The sequence below is a fragment of the Vicugna pacos genome, chromosome 16, assembly GCF_048564905.1.
Source record: "Vicugna pacos chromosome 16, VicPac4, whole genome shotgun sequence".
Lineage (NCBI taxonomy): Eukaryota > Metazoa > Chordata > Mammalia > Artiodactyla > Camelidae > Vicugna > Vicugna pacos.
In genome coordinates this window covers 17823476-17841900 of record NC_133002.1, presented here as the reverse complement: position 1 = coordinate 17841900, position 18425 = coordinate 17823476, and the positions used below count along the sequence as shown (strand labels likewise).

At 62.9% G+C, this 18425-nt stretch overlaps 1 protein-coding gene across 5 annotated transcripts in view; it reads left to right on the top strand.

Annotated features, from left to right (window-relative positions):
* RAI1 (retinoic acid induced 1) overlaps positions 1-18425 on the top strand; it is a 102378-nt gene that overhangs the window by 15296 nt on the left and 68657 nt on the right. For all 5 annotated transcript variants that reach the window (XM_072938548.1, XM_072938554.1, XM_072938550.1 and 2 more), the window contains exon 2: positions 17045-17185. The gene's annotated coding sequence lies outside the window, so the exon portion shown is untranslated. The remainder of the gene's footprint in view (positions 1-17044; positions 17186-18425) is intronic.

Below are 18425 nucleotides of genomic sequence, written 5' to 3'. Positions count from 1 at the left end.
AGCTATGCATAGGGTTCGTAGGTGATGGAAAATTCTGCCTCCTGTCTCCACCCCCAGCAGCTGGGGGGTGGGCAGCCATGGTGGGTGAAGGGACTTCTGGGCGGGGGGTGGGCTCAGAGGAGGCGGGGAAGGACGGCTGCCCTGGGCGGCTGGCCTGATGGGGCTGGCTGTGCTGTGAGCCGGGCATGCTCTTTGGGGCCTGGATGCTGGGGATTGGGTGCAGGTGGGGCTGTTTCTGACCAAGCTCCTGGCCGCAGAGCGTTTGAGAGGGAGCACATGACAGACGCTCCTTCTCATGACAGGCAGTGCCAGTCTGCACCCAGGACCTTTCTGGTGCGGGGCCCCCTGTAACTCAGGAAATACATGTCATGGTCTGGGGCTCAGGTTCCTGGGGGGGGTGGGCAAAACAAATACCAGTATCAATCATGACAGCCACCACATTTGTGTCAGGGGTCCCAGGACTCACCTGTGCTCCTCAGAACCCTGCTTTACAGATGAGCGAGTGGGGGCTCGGGGAGGTGAAGGTCACAGAGCAGAGCTGGATCTGACTCCTGGTGGGTCTGTTCTCAATACCACTGACCCCTTGTCTTTTGTTCCTTGACCCCCCGCCACAGACATGCCATGTGGCTTCTCTGAAGGTCCTATGGTCTTGTTTTCTGGAGTCCTGGGGGTAGAACCTTGCAGTCGAGACTTACCTCCCTCCATCCCTGTTTGGCCTCCCTGATGGGGCTGCCCCCTGGGAACAGACGGTCTGCAGGTGTCGGCCACTCAGCTGGCTCCTCAGAGCCTGGCCCAGGCGGTCAGGGCCACAGGCTCGCTGGCCAGGAACTGGACACTTCCTAGGTGGACCCGCCTGCAGGAAGGTGGGGGTGTGTGACCACCCTCACTTCTCGAGGGCCCCGGCGGACACTGTGGATGCCTGGCACCCAGTGGGACAGTCAGGGCACAGTGGATAGACTTGTGATCTCATCATGGTCGTGCACAGCCCCGCGGTGTGGCCTTGGCCCCGTCACTCCGCCTTCTGGGCTTCAGTTTCTCTCTCAGTAAAAGCCGGGACTATCCCCAAGGGTTCTGGCACTGGGAACATCTGGGGATGGGGCTTGGCAGAGCGAGGAAGCCCTTTCTGGTGGGGACCCCTCGGCCAGCCGCGAGGTGGGGAGCTGAGAGCCTGTGCCCACAGTGGGGTCTGCAGCAGGGTCCTTGAGGGCCTGGGGTCACACGACCTCAGCGTTGCTGCATCCAAGCCATGTGGTCTTGGTGGGTTGTTTTCCTGGGCTTCATCGTCTGGAAGATGGGGGTGTTCATAGCCTTGGCCCAGAACGATGCCATTAGCATTAGGTGAAATTCCGCCTCAGGCCCTCAGCCCAGTGTCCAGGGTGCAGGAAGCACGAGGTCAGTGGCCTCTGCTGTTTGTGGTGGTGTTGGTGTCATCAGAGGTGGTGCTGGAGCTTTTGGCCCAGACCTCGTCCCCACAGGCCTGTGGCAGGGTCGGGCTTCCAGGATGGCTTGAGGTCGGGCGGGGCCATGGGCCAGTGCTGGCCGTGGACGTGTGTCCCTCCCAAGCTGGGCATTGCGCTGCCGGGGCCGCCTGCCAGGCCTCCTTCCCTTGGCCCTGGTGTGACTGCTTGGTCAGCAGGACCTGCAGCGTGAACGAGAAGTAGACCTTTGTTGTTTTAAGCCCTTGAGACTTGGGGGTTTTGTTACAGCAGCGTAGCCTCGCCCACGCAGACTGATACAGCGTGGCTGTCATCACCACGCTCTTCAGATGTGACCCCCACGGGGTTCCGTGCAGGAGCTCCGTCAGCTGTGGAGGAGACCTGGCGAAGGACCAGGACGCTACTGCTGACCTGTTTCCACAGTCATTTTGCTCAGGCTCTCGCTCATGAATTCACCTTCTCGCTAACTGGTTTACATCATTCAGTCAGTTAGTGTCCCTTGAGCACCTGTCTCCTTGGCCCAAGGGAGCCCGCAGACCGGTGGGGAGCTCAAGATCGTTCCGCAGAGCCCCAGCGCACAGCCCAGACGGGACAGGCTGGCTCCCCTGAGGGCTCTGAGGGGGACGCGGAGAGGGCGAGTGGGCATGACTTGCAGAGCTGGGCAACGGGTCCTGCTCCGGCAAAGGCTGAGGGGTGGCGAGAGGCCTGGGTAGCAGGAATGGGGCCAGGTAACAGCTGGAGGGAGGGAGGCCAGGCCGAGCATCCAGGTGGTCAAAGGCTAGACAGGGTCTGAGAAGGAAAGGCAGGCCCAGGGAGAGCCCAGGGCTGCATGGCCAGTGTCCTGGGGGAGCAGTGGGTGGATGGGGAGCGTTTGGGGGTCAACTTGGTCAGTACCTGAGCACGTCCAGGGGAGATGGCCAGGATGCAGGCTGGTCCGTGCATGGAAGGAAACTCAGGACCACCCTTCCCACCTAAGATCCAACTGCTGACTTGGGGGGAAACTGAGCTGGGACAGAGGGCCCGTGTTTCCTCCCTGTGCTGTCTTGGGGGGAAAAAGAATTGAAACTCCGGCAGGCAGACTGTCTTTAAAGGTTTCGCCCTTTGAGTGGGGCTTTCCTGTCTCAGGTAACAGGTGTTTTATTTGTCGCTCACATTTCCTGAGCCTCTGCTGCAGGCCGGTGCTGTTCTGGGTGCACGTCAGTGAATACAGCAGAGGACCTGTCCTCCTAGAGCGTCTGTTCCAGCGGGAGACGGTACCAGGGAGGCGGTTAGAAGGCGATACATGCAGTGAGAAAAAACAGTGCAGGGAAGGGGCTCAGGGGTCGGGGAGATGTTTGCAGTTTTAAAGTGGGGAGTCAGGAAAGCCTCACCGAGGAGCTGACTAGAGGCAGTAGGTGGGCACTGGGGGTGTCTGGGCGAAGGGCACTGTAGGCCGGGGGGGGGTGGTGGAATGACCGTGCAAAGGCCCTGAGGCAGGAACATGCTTCACACATTGTAGAAACAGCGAAGGGCTGGTGTGACTGGGCGGAGTGGGGGAGGGCGAAAGGCCGCCAGACCTGGGCAGGGCTTTGACCTACACTCTGAAGAGGGGTGGTGCTCCAACTGCCCTGAGCACTTTAGGGGCCAGGTGGAGCAAGGAGAGCAGGAGGAGGTTCCTGGAGTCTTCAGGCCCTGCCGCCTGACTCCGGCCTCGAAGCTGCAGCCCACCCATCTCCCAGAAGTAGGGGGGGGTGCCCTGCCCACTCAGGCCTTGCCCCCCTGCCGCCCCCTCCCCTCCGCTTCCCTGCACCCTCTTCTCTGCTGCCTTTGCTCCGTCCGCCTAGGACCGCTCAGCCTGTGGATGTGGGTCCTGTCCGTGGGGAGGCTGGCCCCTCCGGGCAGAGAGCCCCTGATAAACTCTGGAAGGAAGCCAGGCCCCTGGTTTACAGCCGGAGTGCTCGCAGCCTGGACTGAAATGACACCACGTGGCTTTCACAGCCTCCTGCCCCCCAACCCCGGCTGCTCTCAGGGGCGAGGCCAGCGACCAGGTGGCATCCTGAACTCTGCACGCCGCGGAGTGGGGTGTGGGCTTGGGTGGACGGGTCACCGTCTCCCACATCTCGCACTATGTCTCCAGGCAGCTCTTTGCCTGTCATGCTCGAGACTCAGGGACATTCTATGTCCCCACCTTTCAGTGTTGGCTGTCTCCACCCATGGTCCCCTCTTCATAACCGAGGGATTCCAGACGAGGTGAGGGCGCACCGATGGCCAGTCTGGAGACCAGGCTCTGTCTGGGCTGGGCGCCAGCCAACTGATGGGAGCCTGTGGGGGTACTCCCACCGTTTCCCAGCTCTGCGGGGGGTGGAGGGGGGCCCTGCAGTCCAGGCACTGAGGAGTGCTCCGGGCGGGCTGGAGCGCCCCTTATCCAGGTGGGAGACTGAGGCCCAGTGAGAAGGGACTCGCATCAGGAGCGGAGCTGCAGCCTGTGGTCTCTCCCCGCGCCCCGCTGTGGCCCAGCGCCTGGCCGTGTGACGAGAGTGACCCTTTACAGACAGCCTGGGGGCCAGCCCCTCCCCTCCGCCTGTCGGGGGCGGCGCGGGGCGGGGGCTGCTGGGGCCCGGGCTCCCTGCCTGGTTCTGTGTGGCACTTCCTCTGTCTCTCCCGCAGGCTCGGAAGCGCCCCTTCCCCGCCCCCAGGCGCCCGCCGCCCCCTCTGCCTCCTCCTCACCCAGGTCCCCGGGGGCTCTGGTTACCCTGCTCTGTGGCACCTCTCTCCCTCCCCGAGGCTGCCCAGCGTGCAGGCCGCTGTTGGGGGTTCCAGGCCCGGCCTGGAGCAGTGGCCACACACCCCTGGCTGCCCCCCAAGGTCTCCCTCCTGCATAGCCTGAGGTCTGCCCCTACCCCACTCCAGGCCCCTGGCCTCCCCTGGCCCTGGGCCCCCTCCTCTGGGCCAGGCTGTGGCCTCCAGGCCTGACTGGGGAGATGGGCCCCTGCCCGGGCTCCGTGAACCCTAATGCCGGGTCCAAAGTGACATGTGTCAGCACACTGTCTGGGTAGCTGGCCTGCAGCTTTGCTCTGAACCTCAAGGGGCCCCCGAATAGCAGCCCCGTGCCTGGGACACACACACGTGTGGGTGCAGCTCCCCGGGGGTTGGAACCTGTTTGTGGAGCCAGCGCCAGAGCCTGGGGGAGTGGGGGCAGTTCCAAGAGCTGGTGTCTTAGGAGGAAATCCTCCCACCCCGTTCTCATCCCTGGACGCCAGCCCGCTGGGGTCGCACACACCCCCTCCACTGCTGCGGTCACGTCCACAGGCACCCACGCCCCTTCTCACACATACGGGCACGCCCTCCACCATCAGCCTCCCCCCAAAACACAGAGCGGACCAGGGCACTGGGGCCACTGCACGTGCCACCACTCAGGCCCGGTGGCCACAGGAGGGCGACTCAGAGGCCAGGAGTTCACTGACTCCTGGGGGGCTGTTCTGCTAACACACAGGTGTGCACAGAGACAGACATCTATGCAGGGACACAGGGGTGTGCGGGCACACAGCCGCAGCCAGGGGGTCCTCCCCGTTGCAGGGTGGGAATTCTTCCTCCTTGTCTCAGCGGCATCCTGTCCCCACCCTGAGAGCAAGAGTCTGCCCAGGGACCCTCCTTAGGGCCTGACCCGGCTTTGTGAGTGAAGCCTGGCACTCCTGCCCGGGGAAGGCACAGCCTGCCTCTGTGCAGGAGGGAGGACTTCGGGTGGGAGGCACGCTGGGCTGGCCCCGTCGGGGATGGCTGGTGGCCTGTGATGGGCACAGCTTGCTCTGCCTGAGCCTCGGCCCCTGCCCAGCGAGACCTGGGAGCTGTGCCCTTGTCCCCTGTGCCTGCCAAGGACTTGTCCTCTCCTCACTTTGGAGGTGGGGAAACCGAGACAAGGAGGCAGGGAAGGGCTGCTTCAGGGACACGGCACACTTCCCCCCATGCCCTGCCTCATTTGAGGCAGACAGCCCCTTCAGAAGCCCATGATCCTGTAGGTGGAGGCCTTCAGGGCCATTTTCCACAGAGGCCCAGAGAGGGCAAGGGTCTTGCCCAAGGTCACACAGCAAGCCTGTGGCACAGCCAACCAGACTCCTACTCCAGAGCCCTGCCTGGGGTGCCCCATGTGTGCGCGGGAGCGGGTGTTGAGGGGGGAGCAGGCGGGAGGCAAGGCTGGGTTTGCATTGAGCCTCCCGAGCCGCGCGTCTCCCCCTCCCCTGCTCCCTTCTCTCCCTCACATGGGTTTGTTTGGAGAATGACTCACAGGAATGCAGCAAAATCCTGACGGATGAGAGAGCAGGGCTGCTGCACCCGGAAACCTCTCTCCTCTCCCCTTTCCTGGGTGGGGAGGTGGGGCTGGCGATCCGGGGAGCCCTGAGTGCAGATGGGGAGACTGAGGCCTGGGAGGACTCTGGACGCTGCCCACTGGGGAGCCCGTCACTGGCGTGAAAACACACGCACGTGCGCACACACACACCCGGCTGCGGTAGCCCTTCCGGGCTCCAGCCTCTCTCCCTTGCCCCTCACCTCCCCTAGGTGTTCCACCTTTGTGCTCCTGTGCAGCAGTACGTGTGATGCCTCACCTGGACCCCAGTGGACCGTTCCAGGCCCGAGTTGTTGTGGGTCTCTCCGGGTGGGGGCTATTCACTCAGTCCCTTGATGACGCTTCCTGCTTCTCAGCGCCCTACTGTGTGCTGGGCTCGGCCAGGGTTGGGGAGGCCTGGATGGAGGGGGTGCCCCCCAGCTCTGTCAGATGGGGGAGGTGAGTGTAGAGGATGCAAGGGGGCAAGTGAGGCAGACCCTCTTTGCGGATGCAGTATGGAGGGGATGGAGGATGGAACTGGCAGAGGTGGGGGCTTGGTGAGCCTGGGGAGGAGCTGGCCTGAGCGTGAAGGGCGTGGGGTCAGCAGGGCCAGCGCAGGGAGTGGCCTCGGTGCCTGCTGACATGGTCATGCAGCTGTGTGCTTCTCTGGAGGACCAGATCTGTGTTTCCAAGAGATGCCAGAATTTGAATTTGTCTGTGAACCTCTCGGCACCGTGTGGTTGTCACCATGCGTGCCCAGAGGCAGAGGGCCACCAGCTCACCACGTCTGCTCCTCTGTGGGTGCTTGGGTCTTGCGTTTGCTCCTTTTACGTTGCTAATTTTATTGGGAACAACCGAGATCCTCACTAAGCTGCAACTCTGTGCTAGGCTGTGCTAGGCTTGAGAGCAGGGCACCAAGAGACAGATGGAGCTGCCATTTTAGGGCAGGAGGAGCCGGGACAGAAAGGACGTCAGGTGACAAGTGTTCTGAAGAAGAAAGCAGAACCACAGGGAGAGAGTCAGGGGAAAAATCCAGCAGACACCTAGGAGCACATTCTAGGTGGAAGGAACAGCCAGTGCAAAGGCCCTGTGGCAAGCCCAGGTTTGATGTGCGGTTGGAGCCGAGGGCGTGAGGAGGGTGGGTGGAGCTGAGGTCGAAGGTAGCAGAGGTCCAATTGCACTGGGGGTTGTGGGCTGCGTAGAAGTTCGTGTAACTGTGAGTTGGAGCCATGGGGTGTTCTGAGGGCGCGTTGGGTGTGATCTGACTCGGGTTTTATGTAGCTGCTCCCTCTGGCTGCCTTAGGGCTGAGGGGGCAGAGGTGGGCGCAGGGAGGCCAGGAAGAGGCAACTGCTCCACACAGCTGGCGAGCAGGTGACTGGGTGACTGCTGATGAGTCCTGGTTTCTTTTGGGGGGGTGACAACGTTCTGAAAATAGTGGCGATGACTGCACCGCTCTGTGTATACACTGACAAGTGCTGCACAAGGGTGAATTTTAGTGTATGGACTGTGTCTCCATCAAAAAGAAAATTCGGAGCATCCTAGGATTTCTAATCAAAACTGACGTACATAGAGAAGACCGGAAGGAAATGGTAGTGGTAGCTGTCCCAGGGCGAGGGGACACCGGATTGTTTCCCTTTGTACTTTTCTTTTTTTATTGCTGCAAATGGCATTATTTTATTATTTTTTATGGCTGAGTAGTATTCTTCCTTTGTACTTTTGTGTGCTTTTCACTTTTTAAAATTAAAAGAAGGAATTTGCCCGTGCAAATTAAGTGCTTTGTGGTAGGTGAGCAGGGGGAGGGAATCAACTGGAGGGCTGGGCACCTCTCTCCGGCCCCGTCGGGCACTGTCTGTAGGTCTGCAGGCTTTCACGTGGCGGCTGTGGTCTCCAGCTCTGACCTGGAGTTCCATGCCTGCTCACATGGCCTTGGTCAAGTCATGCGACCAGGGATCTCCCCAGCCCTTCTCGGCTGCGTCCAAGCTGCCCAAGCAGCGTCTCCACCCAGAGACCCCTCTTCTGCTTGCACGCCCTCAGCCACGGGCTGCTCACCACCTCCCAGGCAGCTTGCTCACTCCATTTCTGGGCAGCTGTGTCTGTGAGCAAGCTCTTCCTTATATGGAGGCGCAAACTCTGCCTTCCTGTTGCCTCTCCTCCTCCTCAGCTCCCTCTCTGAGCCCCAGGCCCTGGGCCTGTGGCGTGGGGCTCCCTGGGCTCCTCCCTGCTCCGCATTGGGCTCCTGGGAGGCTGTGACGGGCTTTGGGGCTCAGCAGCCCAGAGCTGGTGTCTGGGGCCATTCGGCTTTGGGAGGAAGTGCGGGTGGGCTTTGCCCCAGCAGTACAGCCACACAGAATTTCCAGATGCAAAGTTCAGAGCATGGCCACGAGCTTGGAGTTTGATACTGATCCCAGAGGTTGAAAGCTCAGCTCTTGGTAGACCAGGAGGGAACCATCATCCCCAGAAATAAAGTAGGCAGGTCCCACACCGACTCCCATGCACTGACTTCCCTGAGTCCACACAACCCGGGCCCTGCTGTTCTCCCACTTTAAAGGTGAAGAAACTGAGGCTGAGAAACGTGGCAGGAAGCAGGTGGGTGTGAGTCTCTGCCGTGGGTTTGGGGAGCGGCGTGGACTCGTCTGGGAGACCAGCAAGCAGCCCCGCCCCCCTGAGCACTGCAGGGGGGCTGCCGGGGCACGTGCTGACCGAGGTGGTCGTCCAGTGAGGGGTCCTCACACCTGCCCCATCCGGGGCTGTGTTGGGAGGGTGATCCTGGTCTCCAGCTGTGAGCTCCTGGCTGGGCTCAGTGAGAGAGATCACAGCTGGGAAGCCTGTTTTCCAGCCCAGATCACCGCCCCGCCTCCCCGTGAGATCAGCAGGAGCGGAGCGCCGTCCCTTTCCTCGGCTGTGGAAACCCGGCCCAGAGAGGCTGTGGAGCCGCCCAGGGACACACAGGCAGGCTGTGGCAGGGCTGGGCTTGCACTGGGGGCAGGCAGGGGCAGCACCTTTCCTGGCTGTGGACGTGTGGGAGGGTGGGATGTTTGACTTCATCGCCCAGTAGCTCTCCAGGAGAGCCCATTAGGGCGTCTGAAGCCAGGGCTCGACTCCTCTGCCCTCCAGATGTGAGCCCGGGCCAGGCTGTGCTGAGTGGGGCCCTGGGCCTGACAGGTGGATAGGAGCGGCAGTGGTTCAGGCTGGACCCGAGGTCGCCCGGGCTGAGTGCCTTGCCCTCCTGCTCTCTGAGCCTCAGTTCTCACATCTCTAAGATGGGCTCAAGACACCCACCTCTAAGGATTGCTGCGGGGTGGGTTCCATGGGGATGTATCAGCCCTGGCTTGGCTCCGTGTGCCGTCCCCCAGCCCTATCACCTGGCTTCCATCCGGGAATTCTGGGATGAAGCCAAACCAGGAGGAGAAACACGAGACTGGTAACCTCCCCCTCCTCCCCCTCTCTTCCTCTCCTCTCCTTCCCTCCCCTCCTCCTCCCTCCTTCCCTCTCCCCATCCCCTCCTCCCCCTCCCCGCTCCTTCTCCTCTTCCCTCCTTCTCCCCCACTCACAGCAGCTCCACAAACACCCCTCCCTGCCTTATGATCAGCAGTTTCTTCTCCATCCTTCCAGAAGTAATCTCTGCAGATTCGGGTACCCCTGAATTCAGGCTTCTGACTTCAGTGCTCCCCAGGCTTCACCTGCCCCAGGAGAAGCTGGGCACATGTCTCATCCTGCAGCTGGGGCAGGGGACTGGGTCTCCCTTAGCAGGGAGGGAGTTGGCCACGTCATGCGAAAGACCAAGGGCACATCATAACCAGGCCAGGGCCAGGCAGGAGCTGCAGGGGACAAGGTCAGGAGGACTTCAGGGGTCCTCGCCTGCCTGGCTCTGGGGGCTGCGGGCCAGGAGGGTCTCTAGGGGCAGGATCCCTGGTGCCACTAAGCTGAGTGGGGGCAGAGGCCCTGGAGCTCTGAGCTGAGCTGGGAAGGGGCTGGAGGGGTCACTTGAGGAGTGGTTAGTCACTTGGAGGTAGAGATACCGATGAGCTTTGGAGTTGGGGGACAAATGACGTGCAGGCAGGAGCCCGCCACCCGGGTGTGTGAGTCTGCGTGGCACCCCCCAGAGAGGGGTCTGTGCACAGTGCCCTTGTACACCTCCTCAGTGTACACACATGCACGCACGTGTCTGATTAGGGGTGTGTTTCCACATGTCCTGACCGCCTCCGACCTGCTGCGTGACGTGGCCAGGCCCTCCGTGAAATGGGGCACTGGCAGCTGCCCCGAGTTTGGGGGAAGGAGCAAGGCACACCCTCTTGCTGGGTTCCCTTGGTGGCAGGCAGAAGCAGCCCCTGGGGCCCTGGGGAGGGCCAGGACGGCTTCACAGCCCCTCAGCACACCTCCTCGGTCTGCTGTTGCTCGTGGTGCCTGGCTGGGGGGCCGGGGGGCCCAGTGAGATGGGGCAGGGGTGGGGACAGCCTAGTGTGCACACATCTGCGTGCTGGCGTCTGCACCCTAGCATGTCGGTGTCTCTGCATGTCCATGTGCCCGTGTCGGGGGCTGTGCCCTGGTGTCTGGCTGTGTGTGCTGCCCCAGGCCCGCCCCAGCCACCACAGGCCCTGAGACCCCAGGGTGGTCCACAGAGGGTTGACAGTGCTTCTTGCTGGGGCTGTGGGGTATCCCTGAGCTGGGCTTTTCCTTCCTCCCCACATGGTCTCCGGAGGGTTGTGCCCACGAGAGGGGCCTCTGCCAGCATCAGGGTTCAGGCTCAGGCTGGGCCTGGGGTCAGAGGTCAGTCCACGGCAGGGCCAAATATCAGTCTTGGCTGGAGACTGTGGCTGGGGTCAGGAGTCCATTCACGGCAGAGGGCGGGGGTCAGCTTGGGGTGGGGTGCTCACACTGTGACTGGGCCGAGGGTCAGTTTGTGGCTGGTGCCAGGGGTCCATCTACATTGGTGCGGAAGGCTGGTTAGCCCTCGGCCGCGCTGCCGCCCCCAGCCCCTTAGTGGGCCCTGCTGGGCGCCAGACAGGCAGGTGGCTGCCAGGAGCTGGTCCCACGGCCAAGTTAGGATCCCAGCCAGGCCAGAAGTGCCTGGAGATGGTGGTCTTGGTCAGAGCAGGGAACCAAGGCATGTCCTCTGGACCCAGGGCCTCTCCAGAGAATGCGGAGCAGGAGAGGCTGCAGGCAGGCCCCTGCCCGCCCCTCTCCTCCCCTCCCCTCTGCTCCTGTATTTCCCCTCCTCCTTTCCCCGCCCCCGCCCTTCATCCCTCTTCCTGCCTGTCTGTATGTCTGTCTTCCCTCTTCTTCCCATTCGTTCCCCACTGAGGTCTGCCTGCAGCCTCCAGCCCCTGCCTTCTGAATCCAGGGCCTTGTCCCTCCAAGCTCAGGGACATAGTCAGTGTCTTCAGGTGTGCTGCGCGCTGGGAAAGGAAGGTGATGTGAGGGTGGGGGTGCTTAGGGCTGCACTGGCCTGGGTCCCCCAGCAGATGAAGGCTGTGGGGGCTCCTGGCAGGGTGTGTGTGAGAGAGAGAGGTTAGAGATGTCTGGGTGAGGCCCCACACCCAGGGGAGGGGGTCCCCTAGCAGGTGGGTGAGCCCTGTCTGAGTCTGAAGCTATAGCTCCTTGCCTGCTGGCCTCCCACAGTCTGGAAAGGAAGGATGGAGAGACAGATGGCAGAGAAACCACAGACAGCAGAGATCAGGGGTCATACAGGCCGAAGGCAGGCAGAGGAAGAACAGGGCTCGGTCTGACAGTCAGCAGGACTGGCGAGTGGACCCTGGCCCAGCCATCCCCTGGGGCCGCAGCCCAGCCCCGGCAGGAGAGGTGGACACTAGGCAGCCCCTCTGTCCCGGCTCTACTGGAACCTAAATGGGGAGATCTTCCCACAGCCCGTGGACCCTTGGGGTGGGTGGGGGTGCATACAAGCTGAGAACGTGCCGAAAACGTAAGGGAACTCAGAGATTTATAATCCTGATCTCCCCGCACCGCCCCCACCGCACTAAAACATTGAATTCTTTGCTTTCAGAGAAGAACACTTCTCGAGTGTTTTGCCCTCAGTCCGCATGGTGGCCCAGCTCTTGGGAAGTGCTGGGTGTGAGAGGTTTGCAGGGGAACAGCAGGGCTGGGACGGTTGGCCCACGGGGCCTGGGGGCTGTTCTCTGCTGTCTCCCTGGGCCTCGGTGGTGGGGTTTCAGGTCCAGACGACCAAGGAGTGATGTGGGGGTGGCTCACGTTTGCTGGTCTACGAGAGCGGCAGGGGCCATGGGGACGGAAGTCCCGGGACCCTCGGAGGAGGCTGACCTGGACCCACACGCTCATAAAAGGGAAACTGAGGCTCGGAGCAGGACCTTGACTTGTCCAGTCACCGGTGCTGACCCAGGCAGGCAGGGTGCCCGGCATGTTGGCCGAAAACGGCCTTTTCAGCAGCTGATGGATGGGATGGAGGTCACTGCCTTGTCCCGGGGGCAGGGCCTTCTTTCCTGAGGTGCCCCCCCAGCCTGCCCCACGTGCTCACCTGACTGAGGGGCCCCTCTCTCCTAGCTGCTCAGACCAAACATACCAGCTGATCCTGTTGGTGCTGCCTCCAAAAGAAACCCAGAATCCGGTGCCTCCTTGGCACTCCATGGGCTCCCCGCTGCCAGGCCACCCCACTCCCACCCTGGCCCCACCTGTGTTCTCTTCCCAGCAACCCGGGGGACGGTGGAGGGGCCTGAGGGCGGCCAGAGCACCGCAGGGACGCCTCACCTCACGCCTTGGGAAAGCTGTGGTCCTTACAAAGGGACAAGGGCTTGTGGGTGGCCCTGCCACTCCTCTGTCCCCATCTCTTCCCACACGCCCCGTTGCTCACTCCTCACAATGCCAGCCACTGCACTCGGCCGTTCCTGGAAAGCTGACCCTGCTCCTGCCTCCAGGCCTTCGCTCCTGCTGGTCCCTCATTCCGCACGACTCTATCCCCAGAGCCGTGTGCGCACTCCCGCAGCCTTTCAGGTGCGGTTCCCCGACCTTCTGATGGGAAGACAGCCCTCCCCCGACTGCTCCCAGCCCCCTCCCCAGCTTTATTTGCTTTGTCACAGCCCACCTCACCTACATGTCACACACGATGTCACTCAGTTTCTTGACTGTCTCCAGACTGGAAGGAGTGGCAGCTCTGTCTCTTCCCTTGCTCTGAATCCTCACACACAGAACAGTCCCTGGGACATAGCAGGTGCTCAGTAAACACTGGCCAAGCAGTTGGGCAAATACCTCTGCTGCATGCAGGCCGGGTGCTGGGGCCAGGTCAGCGGTCGACCTCAGTGAACCGGTCTGTGGAATGGGGAGGGTGACTGGTCTGAGGGAAAGATGGAAATTTGAAATTGCTGGCCCACTTCTGACCCCGGGCCGGGACACCTGCAGGCCCTCTGGCCTCTCCTCAAGAGCAACGGCACCCCAAGGCTAGGGGTTACCAGACGAGGGCTGAGCTTGACCGTGACTCTTGGGTCTCAGTGGCCCCCACCTGGCCTGGTCGGGAGTGCATGCCCCTCCTCTCTGCCTCTCGTGCCCACCAGGGTGGAACCCCCTCTCTGGTGGCCTGTCAGTGAGCCCTGCTGACCACACTGCCTGCCTGGGGTCCCTGCCCTGGCTCCTGTTTATTTTTTAACCCTGGGTGGCGTCTGGACACAGCCACCCTGCCCCAGGAAGCCTTGGCCCTTTGAGACCCTGAACCCCCCTCCCCTGGCCCACAGAACTCCCCCGCCAGGAGCCGGACTCACATGGTGGGCGGTAGAGTCAGACCCCTGGCTGGAGCAGGAGGTCTGCAGGCAGGCAGCCAGTCCCTCCGTGTGAATGGAAGGCCGGCTGGGCGCTGGGTGCTGGGCGCTGCCGCCACCATCCCATGGAATCCTGCCACTAGGCTCTGATGGAACAAGCAAGGGGTTGGGGACCATGAAGACCTGAGTCTCAGTCTTGATCACTTTGCTTATTCATTTGCTAAGTGCATACCCCCGCTTCCTCCAGGCCTGACACTGAGACACGCAGAGGGAGCAGGAACTTAGGTGGGGATCGTGTGTGCTCAGAACCGGGCTTCTCTGAGACCGGCAGATCCCGCCTTGGGGGCCGTCCAGCTTGGCGGTTGCTGTCCTCCTTTGGCAGATGTGAATCTGGATCCTCTGCCATGCCGAAAAAGGGCCTTGCTCCCCTTTGGGATACATCCCTCCACCACCTTGTTCCAGACTCTTAAGACGTGTGCTTGGAATCCAGAATCTACAAAGGGCCCTTGCTAAGTGACCTTGGATGAGTCATACACTCTATCCTTTCCCTGCTGCTCTCACCCCACCCCCCGCATTGTTCTCCAGAGGGGCTGTGGGTGCAAAGAAGAGGAAGCCCTGGGCTGGCTGGGGTCAGGCTCACTCATTCACTCACAAATACTTACTAAATGTGTACCAGGCACCACTCCAGGGACGGAGGGTACGCCAGTTAGCAAACAGACAAAAACACCTACGAAAGAAGTACATCAGTGAGTTATATGGTGCATTAGGTCATAAGGAAGAACACTCCAGGCAGAAGGACCAGCAAGTGCAAAGACCCTGAGGTGAGAACATAACTGGTGAATTGAAGAAACAGCCAGGAGACAGGTGGGGAGGGGCTGGGGGAGCTGACTTTTTCCTTCTGATCTGGCTGAGGCCAGGGAGTCTGTGCCTGCCCCCTACGGGGAGGAGGCACCCACTCCTGTCCTCGTTCTTCCACCTGCCACCTGGCCTTTGGGCGGCTGCCTGGAGGAGGTGGCCGAGTCAGGATGTGACAGGGACCGTCTGAGGCTGAGGGTCAGGCGGCACTGTGACAGGGGTTATGAGTTCGTCTGTGGCTGGGTCGGTGGTCCCAGCAGGGACTGGGGTTCTTCAGTCGCATGGTGCACACAGCGGGTGTCCCTTGGTCGACTCAGCAGCCTCAGGACAGAGTGCCCAAACTCCTAGGCCAGATAACTGAAGGTAGATACTAAACAGATGGGAAGCCTGGGGTCCACGGAGGAGCAGGGCTGCCCAGGGCCTGCTGGCTGAGAGTGAGTAGCTGCAGCTGGCCTCTTTTTGCCCCATCCTTACCAGCGGAGCCCAGAGGGCAAGGTTAGGGTCCATTTCTGGGAGACAGATCTGGTCTAGCCCCAGGTGGCCGCACTCGGGCCTGGGCAGGCTGTAAGATGCTCTAGGCCGGCAGTTCCCAAGCCTGGCTGTGAGATGCTGATTCCGTGTGCAGAGGCTTGGGTGATTGGCTCGATGAGGTCTGGGCCCGAGCCCAGGGACCTGTTATTTGAGTCCCCATTTGATACTTTACCAGTGGCAGATTTGGGAGTGACTGTTCTGGCCACTGGGGTCCTAGTGGCCCCCATGCCACCAGGTCCTGCACAGACTGCCCTCAGAGGCACAGCACCTGGAGGTACAGCGATCTTCTCGCAAGACCTTTTCTCACACCCCCTTCTTCCCCCATCCCACTGCTTGTAATCATGGCGGGGGTGGGGTGTAGGGTGTATGAAGACCGCAGTCTGGGGGTTAGTAGGTGGGGACAGGGGTCAGGCAGTCACTGAAGACTAAAACGGGAGTGATAGAGGTCGTGGGGGGCGCTCCTCCCCTCCTGCCAGAGGTGGGTGTGCCGAGGTGTGTGCCATGGGCCGACTGGCGAGCCCGAGAAAGTGGACTGAGCCAACCCGGACACGTCAGCATGAGCCCTGGCGCGATAATCGGGTGGACGGACGATAGGCCAGGCACGTGTCTGGGTGGCAGGGTGGTGGAAGGAGAGGACGGATGAGTGAATGAATGGCTGCGTGGGCGGCGAGGGGCGGGCCAGCCGAGCGCTCAATCACAGCCCCGGGGCGCAGCGCCCGCCGGCTCCCTCAGAGCCCCCCACCGTGGCCCGGCCCGGGGCGCGTAATTCCGCGTCCCCAGGACTCTGGGGCCGCTCGGGCGGCGGCTCCGGGACTGGGGCGAGGAGGGGCCGCCGGGGAACCGAAGGTGCGGTCCCGCCTCGAGGCCCCAGCCCCGCTCTTCTTTGTCTCGGCCTAGTTCTCTGCTGTCTCCGGACCGCAACCCGCCTCTGCGGGCCGCCCTTGCCTCCCACCCTAGGCTGCTCCCGGATCTCCGAGTCTCAGTGCTCGCTGCTCGCTGCCCCCAGCCCGTAGGTGTCTCCCCGGCCTGGCGGGGTCCTCTAGGACCGCGGGGCCGGCCAATGCCAGGATCTCCCAAGCCGCGTCTCTGGTGCGGAGGGGGCGCGGGATGCAAGCCCCCTGGTCTCCGCCTTCTCTCCTCCGCACCACCCGTCGCGCGGCGCCCCGACCCCAGCGCGGCCTGTTCGCGCCTCAAGCGGCTCTTCTGCGGCGGTGCGGTCCTCGACGCCACGCGGACCCCCCCACGCAGAACACAGCCCCCCGCCGGCCCACAGCCCTTCATGGGCTCACCGCCCCTACAACCACAGCCCCACGCAAACGAGCCCCCGCAGAGTTCCGGCACCCCTCAGACATACTCAGGCCCACGCAGACACAATCCCATACGCACACACCCTCAAGCAGACACAGCCCACACAGGCGCAGTCCCACAACCCCCTATAAACAATCTCACACAAACAACCCAACGCAGGCACCGCATCACTTGGTGCCTCCGAGCCCCAGAAACACATTCACAAGCTCGCAGCAGACCCTCAAACCCCGTGACATACACACAGAGGACAGGCCAGAAATACACAGCCACACTGATACACACACCGACCCATACGCGCAGCCAGGAGCTCACCCACGGGCTCGTAAGTCACTGGGAAAATATTAAAGCGTTCCCTCCCTCCCCTTCCATCTCTGGCGCGCGCGCGCGCGCGCACGAAAACACTCACTGCCACCCGCCCCCCGCCCTGCAACCTCAGTCCCTAAGCGCCTCGGAGCCTCCTAGCCGGTGACCCCAAGCCCCTGCGGTGAGAGCCGCGGGAGCGTCTCCCGGGCGCCCCCTCCTCCCGCTCCCACTCCTCCCCCAGCCTCCTCCTTCCCTACCCCCTCCGCCTCCTCCCCTCCCCCGCGTCTGGGGCGCGGGCTGCGCGCTGCCAAGCCCCCTCATCGCGCGCCCCTCCCCGCGCGCGCCCCGCGCCCGCATCGCGCTCGCCGAGTGGATGCGGCCACGGGGCGGTCTCTACCTCCTGTCCCCCGGCGGCCCGTGAATAATGGCTACTGAGGGCGCTCGTAGGGGCTGCTGAGAAGGAAACGCGGGGCACGAGAGACGCGGCGCGCGCGGGAGCGCGAGGGAGAAAGGAGCGAGCCCCCGGCCGCCGCGAGCGGCGGGAGGAGAGAAAGGAATCGTGCGAGCGCTCACATTTTTTTCTCCCAAGGATCTCATCCGGCCGCCGCGTTCTGGAAGAGAAGAGGGGAGAGCGCGCGCGAGCGAGAGAGGAGGAGGAGAGGCGGCGCGGGGAAGGGAGGCGGCGAGACGCGCAGCGCCGGCGCCCGGGAGACCCAGGAGGAGCCCGCAGGTATTGTTGGCGGCGGAGCTTTGTGTCTTCGGGGGCCGATCCGGGAGCTAGGGCTCCCGGTGTCGCCGGCGGGGGTCGCCGCTCGCCATCGGCACCCCTCCCGCGGCGCCGCGATCTTGGCTGGAGTTGCCAATCAGCCTGTTTGGGGTTTTCCACACCGGTTGAGGGAATCGGTCTCAGGAGAAGGAATTTCTTTCTTTTCTTTCTTTCTTTTTTTTTTTTTGGTCGCAGTTTGGTTGTGCCAGGGATTCCCCCTCCCCTTTCCCCCACAATACATTGGTGAGGGGTCTTGGCGACAGTGGCACTGGCAGAAGGCTGGGGGCTGAGATGGCGGGGCTAGTGGCCGCGGACGGGAGGGGAGAGACGCCGGAGAAGGAAGGAGTTTTGCTCAAGTTCGCAGTCTGCGCCCCCGAGCTGGTCAGGCGGGGAGGGCCGCCCGCGCGCCCGGTCCGGCTCCGGGCAACCGGTGGGAAACTTCCCGAGAGCTCAGCCTCCCCGGGGATTCGGCGCCCCCGACGCCTCGGGCGCTTCCTCCGGCCGCCGCAGCCCCTCCTAGCCGCCCGCGAGCGCCGAGGTCGCGCTCTCCCCGCCCCCGCCTTCCTCCTCCCTCGGCGGCTTCCGGATCTGGACAGAGCAGGAGGAGCGGCTTCGAACACTTCCCCTGGAGACCCCTCCCCACTGGCCGCGACAGCCCCCCTGCCCTGCACCCCCGCCTCACGCGCGCCCCAGTGGCCAGGCTGACAATGAAACCTCGCGCCTGTGCGGTCGGCGGCCGAGGGCGGGGGGTCGTAGCTCGGTTTCTCAGGGGGTGCTGACCCGGGGCAGGGGGAGGGGGACTCCTTAGGGGGAGGGGCTTGTTTGGGTTAGAGACGTTGACGTCGGATGGGCTGGGCGCGGTGGGGGGCGCGGTGGAGGCCGGAGGCTTGGGTTCGGGGCCGGGGTCGTGGGTTCCAGCCTGTCTCGGGCTTCGTGATTGGCTGGGGACTCCAGGCACGTCGAGCCCCCCCCGCAGCCTCCTCCCCTCCTGTACAATGCGGGCTTCAGAGGTGATCCCAGGGTGATGTGTGTGTGTATGACGGAGTGTTTGTCTCCTGCGATCCACAGCAGACGCTGCTCCGTGACCCGGAGATCCGGACCCTCACCCCTCCCCTAGGGACTGGGGGAGGGGAGGAAGGGGGGTGGGAACTTCTCCTTTCCCGCCTGGACCCTGCAAGGGGAGTGCTAGCCCAGAGAATTTCTG